The sequence below is a fragment of the Lepidochelys olivacea genome, assembly GCF_965140295.1.
Source record: "Lepidochelys olivacea isolate rLepOli2 genome assembly, chromosome: 3".
Lineage (NCBI taxonomy): Eukaryota > Metazoa > Chordata > Testudines > Cheloniidae > Lepidochelys > Lepidochelys olivacea.
Genome location: NC_140413.1, coordinates 30,433,377 through 30,453,617, shown reverse-complemented (window position 1 = coordinate 30,453,617; position 20,241 = coordinate 30,433,377).

Here is a 20,241-nt window from a genome sequence, read left to right as displayed (position 1 = left end):
GGATTCCTGTTATGTTGCCATACACAAAGAACTGGCCAGGTACTTTCTTTATTAAATGTATTTTATTTTAGATTAAGGGACACAATAAGAAGAACGAACGAATGTAAGGTCTCCACGAGACAGTTCACAGCGTATGTCTCCTTGGTAAGGGCAGCAGCAACTCTGAGAATGTAACGGCTGCTGTCTCTGCATACAGAAAGAGTTTAAAGAAATGTAAAGGTGCAGTACACAGAAAATGCAGGCAACATAATCTCAAGCTATATATACCAACCACACTAAACATCCCTAGCTCAGACACATAAAGACCAGGGCCTGAAACAAACTCCACATTCAAATCCCCACAGACTCTGAGGAGAGGGTTCAGGATATGCAGCGAAATATAATAGCATCCCTGTGTCTCTTTAATGGGTCACACCAACCCCCCTGACCTGTACAACACCCCTCCCCCCCCAGGTTAGATATCCGGATCCAAATGCCACAGCTCAGGCCCATCTCTAAAACAGAAGTAAAGTAACTTAAAGATCTGTTTCCCCAGTGAACTGTGGACTATCACAATTTAGATACAATATTTTGCCAAAATGAACAAAATCCAACTTTGTGTGGACAATAGACTCCCAACATTTTAAGACAGCAAAGATAATACACAGAGGAAACAGCTCTTTTAAGAATGAAACTTGACACAGAACTTTAGATGTAATGCTCCAAGATCAAGACTTTTAATAGGAATCAAAGAATATATAGAAAAGATTTCTCCCCAACCCCAAGTACTTTACGCCAATGGGATTCAATTCACCCCCTCCTGCAGAGAGCCTAACTAATGGGCTTTGTGTGTCAAACATACAGGGGTTCATGTAGACAGAGCACCCTCCCCACCATAACCTGTGACCAAGACGCAGAGTGGCTTCCAGCTGATTCACAGACAATATTCCAGCTCCTGGGTTATACAACCTCTGTACACCTGAGTGGAGCTTTGTTGCCTACTGAATTTGTATACTCATGGAACCAGTGGCAAAAGCCCTTGCCCCTCAAACTGTTCCACTACAGTGGGCATCACAGAACTGGCATGGAGACAACTCTTCTGGGAGTAGGAGACACAGGAGCACTCTGAATGCCTGGTGCATGTCATGTCTACTCATTGCACAGTGAACTAGAGTGGCTCCACTGAGCTGAAAAAATGTGAAAATAATGTGAAAAAATAAAAGAAAGAAGCAAAGCAAATACAGTACAGTAACTCCTCATTTAAAGTCATCCTGGTTAAAGTTGTTTAGTTATTAAGTCACTGTTCTATTAGAAAACATGCTTGTTTAAAGTTGTGCAATGTTCTATTATAACGCTCTCCACCCCACCCCACACCCCGCCAGCACCTCCGGCCCGCCGGCGGGCCCAGCAGATCAGCGCCTCCCCCTCCCTCTCCACGCCTCCCGCCTGCCACAATTAGGTGTTTCGTGGTGTGCAGGGAGGTTGGGAGGGAGGGGGGAGGAGCGAGGACACGGGGCACTTGGGGAAGCAGAATTGGGTGGGAAGAGGCGGGGCGGGGTGGAGTGGGGGGGAAGAGGTGGGGCGGGGCTGGGGCCTTACAGGAAGGGGTAGAGTGGGGGCGGGGTCTGGGGCAGAACCAGGGGTCGAATACCCCCCCGGCAGTCTGAAAAGTCAGCGACTGTGGCCCCAGAAGCCTATGGCTGTCTCCAGATCTGCAGGGATATAGAGGCCCAGTGCCTCTGCGTTGTGTCCCCCAAGCATATCATGCAACCTGGCAGATTGGTTCCCTTAGGAGATGTATGGTCTTCCCAGCACCCGGGTGGGTAGGACGGTGTTCAGTGACTAACTGGAGCAGGCACTTATGTGATCTGCTGCTCAGAGGGCAGCAGAGACATCCCCTTCGGGTGCTTGGGAAGGATGCAGCACAGTGTCCCTTCCTATCTGCTGCCACTTGCCTACTCTGTCTGGATCCCCTATCAAGCCCAAACCCGCAGAGCTTGCACGGGGAGGACTCTGCAGGCCTAGGAGTGGGGGTGTTGTTGGCCCACACCCACACCCACACCAGAGCTCTGGGGCCGGAGGATATTCACTTACCTAGTCACAGCTGTGAGTCAAACCACATATAATGTCTTTTGTCTGACGAAAAAAAATTTCCCTGGAACCTCCTCCCCACCCCTGCCCCATTTATATTAAGTCTTATGGGGAAATTGGATTTGCTTAACATCGTTTCACTTAAAGAAGCATTTTTCAGGAACATAACTGCAACGTTAAGTAAGGAGTTACTGTATTAAGGCTAAGAAGGAGAAGACATAAAGGACCAGTGGGAGAGGAATGAGGCAAAAGTAGTCTCTGACCTAACTCCTTCCAAGTCAAAGGAGTAACTTAGTTACTCCCCCACAAAGCTTACTAGCTATCTTTTCATTTTATTGAGTGTACAGTTCTTGGCACAATGGGCCCCCGATCTTTGTTAGGGCCTTTAGATGCTACTATAATGCAAATTATAACAACAACAAACAAAAACAACAAAAGACTTTGGCCTAATGGGACAGATGCTGCTCTCAATTGCACCGGACTAGTGTAAATCTGGAGGAAGTCCATTGAAGTCAGTGTGTGGTCACTCCAGATTGACATCAGTTTGAGAGCAGATAAAGCTCTCTGTGTCTGTGTTTAGAATGATATAATCCAAGAAAAGGATTTTGTAAAAGGAGACAACCTAGAAAAAATAAAGTAACAAGCTCTCAAATTCTTACTCTCTGTAGTACTGTGGTCTGTTAGAAGGTATCATCCATGGAAATAACATAACCTTCATTTGCTTCAGTGGGTTTTTTCCATAATTTACTCCAGAGATTTTATTTAAACAATAAATAGGAAATATTCTCACATACAGCTGTGCAGGATATCTGTCTACAAGCCTTTTTTCCAGGGTGGGAGCTTGTCCTTCAGGCATTGCAGTCATGGAAAGGAAACCAACTAATGTGATCCAGGAAGCAATAATCCTGCAATTCTAATTTAGAATCCATTCCACACCAGAGTATCACAAGACTGATATAGTGATATCCCTATGTAAGCACTTGTACGAAACTTAGCAGAGTCCCTGCCATTACAATCCAACAAAAAGGCTACCAGCCCCGCCATTAAACTCTCCTCAGTTTTTGTAAATAGAGATATCAAATTACTAATAAAGGAGTTACCATGCAAATATCCCCAACACACACACACTTTTTTCTTACATCTGAACCAAAATACTATTATTTGTTGTAAGGTGAGGTTTGTTGAAAGTCACAGACTTTTGTGTCTGACTCACGTTGTTAATTTTGTGTGTATGCAAAATTTCACAAACGAATTAAAATGTTTGTATTGCTTACAAAGATATCACTGCTCCTCACCTAATGGATAATTTGAACAGGTTCACAAACACTGTATGTACTGAATGAATGTTTGGCTATCCCATGCAAATATTTTAGTCATATATATTTCCCTAAACCTGGGCAAGGACAAAGGGCCTAATTCCCACTTGATTTAAATGGATGCCATGAGAGTCTGAAGAAAGTGTAACAGTAGGGGGTCTAGTTTATCTTGCTAAAACAAGATGTGAACTCAGCTTTTGGCGCTGACTGCAGAGAGAAGGGGGAAAAGAAAATACATGAAATGATATATAAGGACACTCTGGTTGCCAGGAATTAATGCCAGAATATTCTCAGTGGCTTAGCTTCTCTTCTTTTATGGTCACAGAGCTAAGCCCATGCCAGAGCTAGAACAGCTCAAGCCATCAGTGACTATTACCAGCCCCTGGTTATTTTTTGTCACACTGTAGCATTTGTTTCAGAATGCTGCTTAGTCATGGTATTCTGCCGGAGCCCATAATGGTGACTGTAATGTATGATATGACAGGAGCGTGGCTCAGTACACTTCAGTTGCTAAAAATAAAAGGATGAGTATCTTTTAAAAGAACTGATACAATCACTTTGAACCGTGATAACGTCATTAGAATATAATGGGATAAATCAGAAGAACTTCAGCAAAATCCTAATAATGGATGTGGGAACACTTTACAGAGAAAATATTTGCCTAGCTACAAGTTTTCAGTTTCCAAACTCAAATTTCCATACTCTAAATTTGGAGTCATGTCTCTCGGTGTCTCTCAACATTCCCCCCACCTCCCCAACACACACACACACCTGGTACAATAAAACATAAATGGATCCCATAGAAAATGGCACATCTTAGTCTTAAACAATTTTCTTAAATTAATGCAGTTTGCTTAAAATGTGGCTCTAGTATGCCTGCAAAAAAGGCAGCTTCTTATCCGTCAGAGCCCTCTGTATGTTCAGAGTCCAAATTGGTTAGTCTCTAAGGTGCCACAAGTACTCCTTTTCTTTTTGCCACAGTATGCATCCGATGAAGTGAGCTGTAGCTCATGAAAGCTTATGTTCAAATAAATTGGTTAGTCTCTAAGGTGCCACAAGTACTCCTTTTCTTTTTGCAAATACAGACTAACACGGCTATTACTCTGAAACCTGTCCTACTAACTGTTTTTTTTCCCACTAACATGAGCCCTGGATAATCAGCTGTGAGCTAAAACAGAGTTAGTTGGATTCAAATCCTTCTGTGCATCATCCTAAATTTCAATCGGTTTTCCCTGTGCAAAATACTGGAGCTGCACAGGTGTCATGACCTACAGAGCTAGTGGTGATGTGTAAGAAAAGAACCCAGCTTGACTCTCAGATCTCAGTTGGAGTAGGACAAATGTAGGAAAAAAACATATTTATTTAATTTTGCAAACTGGGCTCCTTTGATCTGGAGTCACTGAGAGAACAAACAAGCCCTGTAATACCATTTTACAGAGTCACTTTTCAGAGCAGACTCACACTTTAACTATTTTCCCAGTATAAATACATTGCAGTCCACTGAAATACAAAGCTACGGTCCAGGTTTACTACCATTCCTTTTTTCCCCATTTGAAAGTACCTAACCACCAGGGTTCTCATTGCCCCACCCCCGAAGCAGTTCGGGAGGTTGCAGGACCTCTTCTACTGGGACAACCGGCGGGAGAGCTATTATTAACCATGAGCTGCAGCTCGGACCCATATACATGCAGCACTACCAGGCCTACCACATGAAGGTAAATCACTACTGCTACCTTAGGTATTTTTTGAACAGCCTCGATGGTGATGAGAAATACGTCAAACTGTTGCTTAAACCAATACTATTTTGCTGTGTAATTCAGAAGTCACGTCTGTCAGGAGAGAAAGAGCTGCCACTTTTATTAACAGCTTAAGCACTCAGCTCTGAGTCTGCTCAGACTTTTGGAAAAATCTCAATCGCATTAGACATGCTCAGAGAATTAGTATAGTCAACCCATACTTTCAACAAACCTCACCTTACAACAAATAATAGTATTTTGGTTCAGATGTAAGAAAAAAGTGTGTGTGTGTTGGGGATATTTGCATGGCCTCTTGCACGGTAACTCCTTTATTTGTAATTTGATATCTCTATTTACAAAAACTGAGGAGAGTTTAATGGAGGGGCTGGTAGCATTTTTGTTGGATTGTGTTGGGGATACTGAAACTAACCCTGAAAATGCTGAATGCCACATGTGATATACTAACCACCCCTAATCCACACTATTAATTAGAGTTGCAGATATTCAGTACCACACACAAGGACCTCAGCATCTGATAGGATCAGGGCCATTGAGAATAGGATTATCTATACAACCGGTAAAGCAAAGTAACAGTTTCTGTTCAGAGCTGAGGGAAGCTATGGTCAAGCTGTCAGTAACATGTACACACCTTTTTTCTTTTATATTGAGCTTTTACATTGCAAAATGAGCAACAGAAACAGAATGACAATAACATCATAAAGTAAGCAGCACAGAAGACTCAGTGGCTGAAAATGAAAGGATGAGGTATGTGATTTTGAAGTGAACTGTATCATCACCTTAAACAGAATTTAAGAGGATAAATCACTAATTCAAAAGCCTAAAAAACAAACCTAATCCCTAATCATGTTGATATACTGCACATTTACAGCTATGATCAAGGTTTGTGTGGATGTGAGAAAACATTACTGACAGCAACAATTTTTCAGATCAGGCCACATCACTCCAGCGACCTGATTCAAAGTGTCTGGCTTTCTGACAACATTTGTCCCCATAATCTGGGGACATGGGAGTGAAGAGCATTACAGCACTAGATACAGCCAGCTATAGAGCAAGCAGACACAATGAAAATGTTTCCATGTAGCTTTGCCAATGCACCTATGTGTGTATTCAAGGTTCTCATATGGCCCTGATTGCTGTATTATCTGAGCACCTCATGATCTTTAATGTATTTTTCCTCACAACCTCTGTGAGGTAGGGAAGTGCTGTTATCTCCATTTTATAGATGGGGAACAGAGGTACAGAGAAACCAAGGGCTACATTTTCAAAGCTACTTAGGCATCTAAAGATGCAGATAGGCACTTCTGAAAAATTCACTAGGTGCCTAAGGCAGAGGTGGGCAAACTATGTCTGTGGGCCACATCCGGCCCGTGGGACCGTCCTGCCCAGCCCTTGAGCTCCCAGCTGGGGAGGCAAGACCCCGGCCCCTCCCCTGCTGTCCCCCATCCCCCACAACCTAAGCTTGCTATGCCACCAGCTCTCTGGGTGGAGGGGCTGTGAGCTCCTGCCGGGCAGTGTGGTGTGTGGCTGGCTCTGGCCTGGTGGCGCGGCTGCTAGTCCTGGTGCTCTGAGCGGCACGGTAAGGGGGTGTGCAGTGGGGGGTTGGATAAGGGGCAGGGGATCCTGAGGGGCAGTCAGGGGACAGGGGGCGGTTGGATGGGGTGGAGGTTCGTGGGGGGAGCGGTCAGGGAACAGGGGGCAGTTGGATGGGGTGGAGGTTCTGGGGGGGCAGTCAGGGGACAGGGGGGTTGGATAGGTGTGGGAGTCCCGGGGGGCCTGTTAGAGGGCAGGGGTGTGGATAGGGGTTGGGGAAGTCAGGGGACAGGGAGCAGGGGAGTTGGTTAGGGGGTGGGGTCCTGGGGGAATAAGGGGTGGGGGGTCCAGGGAGGGGGCAGTCAGGGGACAAGTACCGGGGGGGTTGGATGGGTCAGGAGTTATGAGGGGGGGCAGTCAGGGGGCGGGAAGCGGGAGGAGGCAGATAGGGAGTGGGGGCCAGGCTATTTGGAGAGGCACAGCCATTCCTACACAGCCCTCCATACAGTTTTGGAACCCCGATGTGGCCCTCAGGCGAAAAAGTTTGCCCACCCCTGGCCTAAGGGTATGTCTACACTGCAGCTGGGAGGTGTGATCCCCAGCATGGGTAGACGGACTTTTGCTAGCTTCACTCAAGCTAGCTTGCTAAAAATAGCAGTGTGTATGTTGCAGCGTAGGTGATGGCTCAGACTAGCCACCTGAGCTCAGACCCAGGGGATCAGGTGGCCATGGATAGCTAGCCAGAACCACCACCAGTGTCATAATGTCCACACTGCTATTTTTAGCATGCTAGCTTGAGCTAAACCAGCGTGTCTGTCTGCCTATGCTGGGAATCACGCTTCCCAGCTGCAGTGTAAACATAACCTAAGGGCTTGGCTGGTAAGTACCCACTGGAAGTCTATATGCATATTTGGGTGCCTAAATATCTTTGGAAATCTGGCCCAAAGTCACACAGGAAACCTGTGCAGGCAGAACAGGTGCTTGAATCTAGGTTTCTTAAGGCCTACACTAGTGCCTTAATCACTGGACCATCCTTCCTCTCTCAGGCTGCCTTCTAAGGCTCTGTCTATAAGAGAAAAGTTTCACCAGTTTAAATGGATTTGTAAAATTGATAAATTACCAACTCCTATTACACTGGTATATGCCTCCATATTGGGTGTATGCACTGCTTCAGCTAGATCAGTCTAAAATCCATTTAAATGAACTGGTGCAATTTTCCCCCTGTAGACAAGACCTTAATCTTAACATTTATGTGCCTCCTGCTGTTATTATTCCAGGCCTATGCCTTTTAGCAACCAAGAATTCTAATCTGGCAAGTTCTGAAGGCATGTTTTGATACAGATAGGCTTCCTAAGGGCTAAGACGAGAACAATCAATGAATTAATTTTCACTTGTGGCTCAAAACAGGACTTGAACTCAAATACCCTGAGATGATGAAAGTTCCTACCTTCTGGGCAGAGGATGGCAAACTACAGCCCATGGGCTGGAACCGGTGTCAGGCTTTCAATCCGGTCAGCGGGACTGCCAGCCCCCTGGCGCAGCAGGACTAAGGCAGGCTCCCTGATTGCCCTGGCCCTGCGCCACTCCCAGAAGCGGCCAGCACCACAACCCTGAGGCTGCTGAGGGGGCAGAGGAGTCCGTGCGCTGCCCTCGCCTTCAGGCACCGCCCCCCACAGCTTCCATTGGCTGGGAATGGGGAACCGCGGCCAATGGGGGCTTCGGGGGTGGTACCCACAGGCAAGGCATCATGCGGCAGAGCCACTTGCTCCACCCCACCCCCAGGAGCCCCTGCTGCACATGTTAGCCACTTCCAGGAGCAGTGCGGGGCCAGGGTAGGCAGTAGGAGCCTGCCTTAGCCCTACTATGTGCTGCTGCCACCCCAAAGCCACTCGAGGTAAGTAGCACCAGGCCAGAACCCACATCCCGAGCCCCTCCTGTACCCTGCACCACAACCCCCCTGCCCTGAGCTCCAACCCCCTGCCTGCACCCCAACCCCCTGCCCTAAGCCCCCTCCTGCACCCTGCAACCCCCCTGCACCTCAATCCCTTGCCCTGAGCTCCTTCCTGCACACCGCACCCTCTCCCACACCCCAACTCCCACCCTACATTCATGGCTCTGCATACAATTTCCCCACGCAGATGTGGCCCTCAGGCCAAAAAGTTTGCCTACCCCTGTTCTAGGGCCATGATTAATCCAAATTAGAGACTCACATTTGACATCCAAAGTATACTAGTTAACTTATCTCCTTCCCCAGTTCTATCACTGCTTTTCCCCCTTTGCCATTTTCGTCATCATTGCAGCACTGCTCAGCATAGTGGCGATCCCCATGGAGACCCTCCTTACCTCATGCAGTCAGATGCAACGTAGGTTTGCCATAGTGGAACAGACCAATGATTCATCAATTTCAGTATCTTGTCTGTGACAGTATCCAATACCCGATGCTTCAGGAAAAGGTAAAAACTCTCGTTCCAAGTCAAAGAACTAGATGCTGATGCTGCAGAAATACCTGCTCCTTATTCCCTTCTTCTTACAGAGGAAATTTTAGGAGCTTCTGTAGAATAAGCTGAGTAGACCCCTTATTATGCAAATAGTCCCACTGGAACTCATGGATTAAGGTACTACTCAACATGAACAAGGGAGGAAGAATCAGGCCCATTTTTAGTAGGTTTCCCTCTCCCTGCTTAACTGGCTCATTCTAACCTACTCCCCTTTGCTCTCTCACCACCATCATCTTCTCACACTGCCCCCCGTCCCCCTTCACAGTACCATGTTCTCTCTCACTAAAACAAAGGTGCATTTTTAGAGTACGTGAGAAAACAACAGAAGAATTTAAAAGAAAAGGGTGGACGGGGCAACATTTTAAGACCATTCTCTTTCTGGTTCTCTCAGGACTGGCTCCAGGTATGTTGGTGCTTCAGGTGAAGACAGGATCTGGTGCCACTGGCCGTGCTCCACAGCTGGGCTGACTGGAAGACAAGAATTCCATTTCACAAAAAATGGCAAGGTTTCAGTAGCTGGTTTTGTTCCACATTGGAATGAAAGCTAGGCCTTTTGAATTTTTTTATGAAAAACAGTTGAGCGTTGTCCCAGAATAATCAATACCTAAGTGGTCAGGGAATTCACCTGGATGTGAGAAAGCTGCAAATAAGGCAGAGCAAGGACTTGAACCTGGGTCTTCCATAGTCCCAGGGAGTGCCATGACCACTGACTGGGCTATTGGCTATTCTGGGGTGAAACACTCTGGCTGTCTCTCCCTTCCCCTTAAATCCTGGGCAATAAACCTCATCAGAAATGTTTTTTTATCAAAACTGCACATTTCTGCAAAAAGTTTCAATTTCAATGAAAAAATATTGTATCGAAAAATCCGTGACCAGCTCCACTCCAGAATCCTTTGTATAGCTATAGCAGAGCTCTCCCAGGGAGGGGAAAACCGTCTTGTGGTCCCTCTTGCCTGAAGATGAATGACTGCAATAAGGCCATGACCCTGGTGATAGTGGCATCGTAAGCAACCACCCCTGACGACATCACAATCTGATCTCACACGGGTGAGAATCGAGTCATTCCAAACCAAAGTCAATGAAGTTACACACATGTACATTATGTTTAAGTCTGGCCCAGTGGGAGGTGGGGCATTGTGTTTGTACAATACCTAGGGCAACATGGTCCCAGTCCATAACTAGAGCCCCTGAGCTCTATGGTAATACAAATAAATAAATCCAAACAAACGAACCTAAAATCAGCCTACACCTAAAACTAGCCTCACTCTTTCCCAGGCTGTCTCCATTCCCTTGCAAGGTCTCCTTATTGTGAATGCCACTAATTTCACATTCTACTTGCAAAGGGACCCAATACTGCAAGGTACTGAATGCCTCCACCTCATTGGATCAGATTCTGATCTGATGTACACATATGTAACTTCACTGACTTCGGTTTGGAATTACTTCTGATTGACACCAGTGTGGGATTAGAATTGGGTTCACTGAGTTTAATGGAAGTTGAAGGCAGTTGGCACCAACCAGAATGCATTTAATACCATGCAGGATTGAGCCCAAAGTGCTGTTCACTTGCAACAAAACTCCTGAAACTGCCCAGTCAAAAAGTGAATTGTTTGCATTTGGTTGGAACACAACTTATACTTTGCCAGTGTTTTGCTTTGCTCTCTCTCTATTAACTTCCTCCTACTGCTCCTCTGACAGCCAATTATTTCAGCTATCCTTTAAGAAAACAGGACTTGCGCTATACTCAGGTAAATTTACTTGTAGTATGCTTAACAAACCATGTAACAGGAAAGCACCAGAAGGGATATTCAAGTAAAGCACATCTGCAGGATGTGAAATCAGGGTCAAACGAAGGAATTTGGCAACTTTGTACGGAAATGATGATAGCAATTTTTTTTTTAAAATCTCATGCAGTTTACCCATTCAGCAGGGACACTGTTTCCTATTTCAAGACATTTCCAACCTACATATCTCCAGGCGATGTAAGCACATTTCAGGATTTGGTACAGCTCGTTAAAGCGAAAAACTATAAACAAGGGCTTTCTAACATACCACTGCTAGTTCCAGCTAACTAGGAACTGGATTAACCATCCCGGCATGTGATATGCTGTATATGCTAGAAACAGCCACTAAGGGTAAACTATAGGATTCCAGTGATCTCAATCATGTACTAAATTTGATCTATGTCCAAAGAACCTAGAGCAATAAAGATTTCTGTATCTAGTTGCTAATTGTCTCACTTATCATGTTACATAGATGTAGAATAAGGCTTAAAAACCCTTCCAAAAGTTCCAAGATGGTTGAGTGAGAAGCCCAGGTGCTGCCTTCCTGTTACTAACAATATCCAAATATGTTTGCACTGATGCTTTAAGGAACACTTATGATGCAATTCCTGCATGCAGTGCCAAATGGTGCTCCTCCAGCCTGATGCATTCCTTCTCCCCTGCCACGCGTATTACTGTTTCTGTCAGTGGCAATCTGTAGAGTAGAGTGGTATCATGGAGGAGACTGGGAGCTGAAGGCACAGGCAGCGGCACAGTAGTGAGATGGAGGAGCCGTCGAGACCTCAGAGAGACAGTACTATTTCAAACAGTACTACGTCAATGCTCATGAGGGAACTTTTACTGCACACCACCAGGGTCCTCACGGAGAGTTAGTGCATGACATGCACTGGGGCACACTAGGATTTACACCCCAGCTGGTGTGCACTAACTCAACATGTAGACAAGCCCTCAGATTTCCTCAAAATTTGGCAGCCCTATTACTTAGATTTTGTGTAGAGAAGAAACGAGGTCATTCCATATAAGACAGATCTGAAATCTCTTATTTTGCCTCATCTTAACTTCAGTGAATGCTAATGATGGTTTGCTGGATTCTGCTTTTGTGTTTGATAAAAACCTAGGGAATAAATGAAAGCGCAAGATACCGACAAAGCAGCTCAGTTTTGGCCAGTGCTAAAGGGCCTGTTTTAAATGGTTACACTCTTTTCGGAACTCCGGTTGCAAATAATTGCTGAAGTTAACCAATGGAGGAGACAGGCTTCAGATACAAAACACTGTTGTTTTCCATTAATTACAAACCCAAGAATAAAACATGGTGAATAAAAGCAGCAGATAATGGCTTCTAGGAAACAATAGACTTTGCTGACCCGCAACTGGTTCGTTGGGATAGGCACTATCTGTGCAGCAGCGATGGAATGTCAGATTGGTTAACAGTAATGAAAATGGCTGTTAAGTGTTTTATTAATGTGCACTTTGTGATTCATAATCTCAACCTACATGTCCTTAAGAAGCCCTCAATTTTTAAGTGAAGTTGACAAATTTCCTAAATGTTTTTCAGATTTCATCACTATTTGGCAGCTAGGAAAATGAGAGGAAGTCTTGCTGCTGTGAAATAAAAGTTCAGCTTTTTACCTCACGTGTGATGGGGGAAGGGGATGGAATAGAAGGATTGTGCCATACTCCTAGACATGATTAAGGACAAGATTTTCAAGAGCAACTAGTCATTTTATAAGCCTCAACTTTTAGGTCTCCAACTTGAAGAGCCTTAAAGGAGCCTGCTTTTCAGAAAGGGCTGAAAACCACCTGCTGAAAGTCAGGCCTCTTTAAGAGATTCAAAGGGGGGCACCCAATGAGCCACTTTTGAAAATCTTGGCCAAATCAACTACAGGCAAAGGCGATGAAGGTATCTCCCTGCAGGAAAACAAAGGACTTTGGGTTTCAGGTAACTTCCTTCTCCATGCATGCAAGGTTTTTAAGCAATTAAGTTATTTCAGAGGCACAATCTACTACTGTGTCAGGTTCAAATACTGTACAAGTGAATAAGTATGGCCCACATCTCTTAAAGGAAGCTACAGGGACAACTGAAGACAAGCACAAAGCCAGAGTAAGATACTAAGCAGAGGTCACTGCTATCTCCCAAACATGTGAGCAAGTCATTGGGCTGCAATACAGTCCATCCACAGCAGCTGCTGCTGCCACCTGTAGACTAGAATACCAGCAGCTGCTGATCTGTAACAGGTTTTTATTGCTAAAAGGTGATGTCACAAATGTTTGCTTTGTTCTGGACACACTTTCATGGTGAACTGGCAAAGCATCAGAATTAGTTAGGGACCAAGAAATTCAGTTATTAGGATCCCACTTCTCTGCCCTGTGATTCTGATGATGACATGGCCAGGACTTTAATTAATGAGTGATGCATATTTAAAGTTTGAAGCCAACACTTCAGGTTGGGTGACCTTTTGGAAAGGGCATTTTCTAACTCAAAATTTCAAGCGCTCAGCAGACTGCTATCCAGAATAGCTATTTTGCTGGCATCTACTGCTTTGTGTGAGAGGGGATTCACTCAAAAACAAGCTTTGGGCATCATTAGAAACAGTAGCATAAATAAATTGATAATGATATCAATGAATGGGTCATCTCTCAAGGATTGTGATACAGATGGGACACTGACTGATGGAATTTTGACAGCAAAGCCACTCATCATATTGAAAGCCTGTCAAATTGAATGTCACATTTCTGTCTGAAAATGTACTTATTATTACAAGCAACCTCTAAATTTACTATCACAGCATTTAGACAAAATATGTATTTTCCTCCCCACCCTAGTGTGCTTACTTTGTGTAATTGAGAGCACTTTGTGTATAGTTATTTTCACTGATTTGGTTGATGGTTCATGCTCTTTCCAGTGGGAAGGGAAGGTGCTTACCCAATACAAGAGCAGCAGAGTACAAACTGAAAGTGAACTGGCAATAAGCAGGTCTAGACAGGAAAAGATGGGCATGAGCATGGTTGGTAGCATGGCTCTTGGGATCATTCTAACAGAAACAGGGCAACAGAAGAATACAAGAATGGCCATACTGGGTCAGACCAATGGTCCATCTAGCCCAGTATTCTGTCTTCTGACAGTGGCCAATGCCAGGTGCTTCAGAGGGAATGAACAGAACAGGTAATCATCAAGTGATCCATCCCCTGTCTCCCATTCCCAGCTTCTGGTAACAGAGGCTAGGGACACTTCAGAGCACGGTTTTGCATCCCTGACCATCCTGGCTAATAGCCATTGATGAACCTATCCTCCATGAACTAATCTAGTTCTTTTTTGAACCCTGTTTTAGTTTTGGCCTTCACAACATCCTCTGGCAACGAGTTCCACAGGTTGACTGTGCGTTGTATGAAGAAATACTTCCTTTTGTTTTAAACCTGCTGCCTATTAATTTCATTGGGTGAAATTGTGTTCTTGTGTTATGTGAAGGAGGAAACAACACTTTCTTATTCACCGTCTCAACACCAGTCAGGATATAATAGACCTCTATCATATCCCCTCTTAGTTGTCACTTTTCTATGATGAACATAGGATCATAGAATCATAGAATATCTGGGTTGCAAGGGACCTCAGAAGGTCATCTAGTCCAACCCCCTGCTCAAAGCAGGACCAATCCCCAACTAAATTATCCCAGCCAGTGCCTTGTCAAGCCTGAACTTAAAAACTTCAAAGGAAGGAGGTTCCACCACCTCCCTAGGTAATGCATTCCAGTGCTTCACCACCCTCCTAATGAAAAAGTTTTTCCCCATATCCAACCTAAACCTCCCCCACTGCAACTTGAGACCATTACTCCTCGTTCTGTCATCTGCTACCACTGAGAACAGTCTCGATCCATCCTCTTTGGAACCCCCTTTCAGGTAGTTGAAAGCAGCTATCAAATCCCCCCTCATTCTTCTCTTCTGCAGACCAAACAATCCCAGTTCCCTCAGCCTCTCCTCATAAGTCATGTGTTCCAGTCCCCTAATCATTTTTGTTGCCCTCTGCTGGACGTTTTCCAATTTTTTCACATCCTTCTTGTAGTGTGCGGCCCAAAACTGGACACAGTACTCCAGATGAGGCCTCACCAATGCCAAATAGAGGGGAATGATCACGTCCCTCGATCTGCTGGCAATGCCCCTACTTATACAGCCCAAAATGCCATTGGCCTTCTTGGCAACAAGGGCACACTGTTGACTCATAGCCAGCTTCTCGTCCGCTTTAACCCCTAGGTCCTTTTCTGCAGGACTGCTGCCTAGCCATGCAGTCCCTAGTCTGTAGCGGTGCATGGGATGCTTCCGTCCTAAGTGCAGGAATCTGCACTTGTCCTTGTTGAACCTCATCAGATTTCTTTTGGCCCAATCCTCTAATTTGTCTAGGGCCCTCTGTATCGTATCCCTACCTTCCAGCATATCTACCTCTCCTCCGAGTTTAGTGTCATCCGCAAACTTGCTGAGGGTGCAATCCACGCCATCCTCCAGATCATTAATGAAGATATTGAACAAAACCGGCCCCAGGACCAACCCTTGGGGCATTCCAATTGATACCAGCTGCCAACTACATATTGAACCATTGATCCCTATCCGTTGAGCCCGACAATCTAGCCAGCTTTCTATCCATCTTATAGTCCATTCATCCAGCCCATACTTCTTTAACTTGCTGGCAAGAATACTGTGGGAGACCGTGTCAAAAGCTTTGCTAAAGTCAAGGAATAACACGGCCACTGCTTTCCCCTCATCCACAGAGAGTTATCTCATCATAGAAGGCAATTAGATTAGTCAGGCATGACTTGCCCTTGGTGAATCCATGCTGACTGTCCCTGATCACTTTCCTCTCCTCTAAGTGCTTCAGAATTGATTCCTTGAGGACCTGCTCCATGATTTTTCCAGGGACTGAGGTGAGGCTGACTGGCCTGTAGTTCCCCGGATCCTCCTCCTTCCCTTTTTTAAAGTTGGGCACTACATTAGCCTTTTTCCAGTCATCTGGGACCTCCCCCGATCACCATGAGTTTTCAAAGATAATGGCCAATGGCTCTGCAATCACATCCGCCAACTCCTTTAGCACTCTCGCATGCAGTGCATCTGGCCCCATGGACTTGTGCTCATCCAACTTTTCTAAATAGTCCTGAACCACTTCTTTCTCCACAGAGGGCTGGCCACCTCCTCCCCATGCTGTGCTGCCCAATGCAGTAGTCTGTGAGCTGACCTTGTTCGTGAAGACAGAGACAAAAAAAGCATTGAGTACATTAGCTTTTTCCACATCCTCTGTCACTAGGTTGCCTCCCTCATTCAGTAAGGGGCCCACACTTTCCTTGACTTTGTTCTTGTTGCTAACATACCTGAAGAAACCCTTCTTGTTACTCTTAACATCTCTTGCTAGCTGCAACTCCAAGTGTGATTTGGTCTTCCTGATTTCACTGCTGCATGCCTGAGCAATATTTTTATACTCTTCCCTGGTCATTTCATAGAATATCAGGGTTGGAAGGGACCTCAGGAGGTCATTTAGTCCAACCCCCTGTTCAAAGCAGGACCAATCCCCAGTTTTTGCCCCAAATGGCCCCATCATGGATTGAACTCACAACCCTGGGTTTAGCAGGCCAATGCTCAAACCACTGAGCTATCCTCTCCGCGCCTCCCCACCATCCAAACTTTCACTTCTTGTAAGCTTCTTTTTTGTGTTTAAGATGAGCAAGCATTTTACTGTTACGCCAAGCTGGTCGCCGGCCATATTTACTATTCTTTCTACACATCGGGGTGGTTTGTCCCTGTAACTTCAATAAGGATTCTTTAAAAATACAGCCAGCTCTCCTGGACTCCTTTCCCCGTCATGTTAGAGTACTGTCCCTGTCTTTTTAATCTCTCTTCATACAGAAGCTATTCCATACCCCTAATAATTTTTTGTTGCCCTTCTCTGTACCTTTTCCCATTCTAATATATCTTTTTTGAGATGTGGCAACCAGAACTGCATGCAGCATTCAAGGTGTGGGTGTACCATGGATTTATAAAGAGGCATTATTATATTTTCTGTCTTATTATCTCTTTCTTTCCTAATGGTTCCTAATATTCTGTTAGCTTTTTTTTTTTTTTTTTTTTTTACAGGGACTTGTTTTTTTAAAGAGTACACTATCAGCAAATGGAATTTTTAAAGATTAGTCAGTTAAAATCAGCTTGGTGTCCCTTTCAAAGTTTTCTCTTCTTTTTGCACATTTTGTTTGCATCAGAATTCTTGTCCACACTGTAGTTTATTCCACACTTAATCTAATCCACACGTCATAAGGGACAGATTTTCAAAAGTACCTAAGTGGGTTAGGTTCCTAACCTGTTCAGGGACTTTTATAAATCCCCTATGGGTGTATTTGCATTTTAGATGCCTAAATACCTTTGAAAATCTGGCCCTATGTAAAAAAAAAAAAACAGTTAAAATAATATGGGATTGATACAGGAATTGCTTGGTGAAATTCTGTGGCCTGTGTTATACAGCAGGTCAGATTAGCTCTTAATGATCCCTTCTAGCCCTAAAATCTATACAAAAATAAAGTTTAACTGTCAAAGAAATGTTTCAGTCCTTTAAATTGCAGCAGCGATGGCTCTGGGGGCACGTGGCTTGGGTGATGTCAAAGGTATTCTTCATTCTCCTTTGGGGGTTTTAGTCCTCAGGGTAGTAAGCATTAGGAAAATGTTTCAAGCCTGAAATACACCAAAAGAGTATCAATAAATACACCCTGGTGACTGCAGCAGGAGAGAGAAAAAATTATTATTTAGGCCCCAGAAATCATGAGACTGGCTTAAAACTCATGAAATTAAAATAAAATAAAATTAAAATAAGGGCTTATTCTTTTTATTTGCCTCCTGGTTTTTCAGCCCTTAGGGTTCACATTTACAAGTTCTTCCCTACAACCATGAAGGGCAAACGCTCACTTTTAAAAAATGAAAGCTGAGACAGTCGTGCAAGCTAGAACCCTGCACAAAACTGTCCCACTTACAAAGTGGTTCTCAACCTCTTTTTAACCGAGGGACCCCTAAACTTAAACAGAGAAACCTGTGGATCCCTAGGTCCCCCCTTTTATTTTGTTGCTCATAATTTGTTTCTTTCACAATCAAAAATGTTACTGTAGAGAAGTTTTTTTTATTTGAACAGATCAACAAAAAACACAGCAAGTTCAAATATTGACAGCTTATCTGATATTAATGCGATCCTTGGGCTTGTTTGACAGCACACAGCTTGTCCAGCTGAAAAGTAATTTCACTTAGGCAAGTGCAAAGGTCATCTTCAACATTCATTCTTGAAAGGTGTTTGTTTTTAATGCAGGTGGAGCCTGAGAATTCATTTTCACAAAGGTAAGTGGTAGCAAATGGAAGGAGGACTCCCAGAGCACAGGTAGCCAATTCAGAAAATTCACCAGACATGTGCAACCAGAATTCGGCAAACAGGCATGGTTTCGTTGCACATTTCTTATCAATGATGTTTCTCAGCTCAATAAAATCCTCCTCCTCCTCTTTAGGAATCATTTCAAGCATTAGTAGATAAAAAGGGATTTGTGAGCCACAGCATTTCAGTATTGCTTACCTAGTCACTGAAGTAGATTCTGAGCTGGTAAAGAAGGGAATCCATGTGTTTTGTGATAATAGCACAAAGTCAGGTGGTCGGTCTTGACTTCGTCAAAGTCAAATTTATCAAAAATTCCTGAAGGAGAGGATATATGCTCATATTCCCTTTGTGTACTCGTTTCTGCTGTAGATCCAGTTTCTCAACAAACGCAGTCGCTTTGTTTGACAGTGTGACAGGAGTTGGCTGGCATCCTTGCATGCTAATATTAGGTTGATTCAGGTATTCAAAGATATCAGCAAGATAAGCAAGTCGAGCAAGCCAGTTCTCCTCTGAGAATCTACCTGCTGATTTGTGCATTTTCTCCTCCAAAAATACCTTCAGAGACTTGTGAAGCTCAAAAACGTGATTCAAAACCTTTCCCTTGAAAGCTATCTGACCTCCGTGTGCAGGAGAAGATGTGGTGCAATTCACCCATTTCTGCACACATTGCACAAAAAAATACATGCATTTAATGGGTGTGCTTTGATACAGTTAACAACTTTTATGGTCTTGTCAAGTACATCTTTCAGGTCATCTGGCATCTTTCTCATGACTAGGTTCTCCCTGTGAAGCATGCAGTGCGTTACACTTTTGTGAATGGTGCCTCGCTGTCATTGCAGCAGCACGGTCTGTGGAAACACCATACCATTGTCCCTAGTCTAGGATGTTGCACATCATGCAAGTATCCGGACTCTTAAAAATCTCATCACTTGTCATTTTTGTCAGTAGGGATCTGCAAAACAGCAGTTCTTCCATTTTCCCATCACAGATGTATCACACATAAACCAACAGCTGAACCTCACCTGGCACATCCAAAGATTTGTCCAGTTGTAAGCTGTATTTCCCACTTGCTTGAATTCCGTGTAACAACTGGTCTTTCATGTCAGCTGTAACATCTGTAATTCGCCTTTTAATGGCATTGTTTGCTACTGGCACATTTTTCAATTTATTAGCAGCTTCGTCCCCGAACATGGCACATATCAATTGCAGCTGGCATCAGTAAAGTTTCAGCAATTGTATGTGGCTTTTTGTTTTTACCAATTCTAATTGCAACCCAGTAGGATGCTCTGAGAGCCTTTTCTTGTACAGTTGACACAGTTTGTATAGTCTTTTTTTGTTTTAGTAAGCAATCCCGCTTCATTTCAAAATACTCCACTGCCTTGTCAATGCTTTCTGCATGCAAAGATCGCAGATGTCTTCTAAGTTTTGCAGTCTTAAGTGCTTCATTAGAAAGTATGTCTCCACAAATTACACACTGGGGTCTTGATTCTCCTCCGACACATATGCACATAAAACCAAGTTCAATGTAGCTGTCATCATATTTCCTCAGTTTTTGGTTTTTTGAAGGTGGTTCAATTTCGCTTTTTTTCTCTCCTGTCTTATTTGAGACATTTTCTGCTTCATGAACTGCCAAAGTAGATGGAGTCGTTTTACAAATAACAAAATTTATCCATTATAGAAATTAAACAAATTAATTATATTTCACAGTTGCAGCTGTGAAAAATATAGTATTTTTGTAGCATGAAATAGCATTTTTCTTTCCATGCTGAATTACAAGGTCCATGTTAAACCAACATCTAACTCAACTGGCGTAAACCAGATGTGTGATTGGCACATGATCAATTTAAAAAATGCAGAACCTCAGCTTTTACTTCAGTAATTTAAATACATCAGACTTGTATTTCT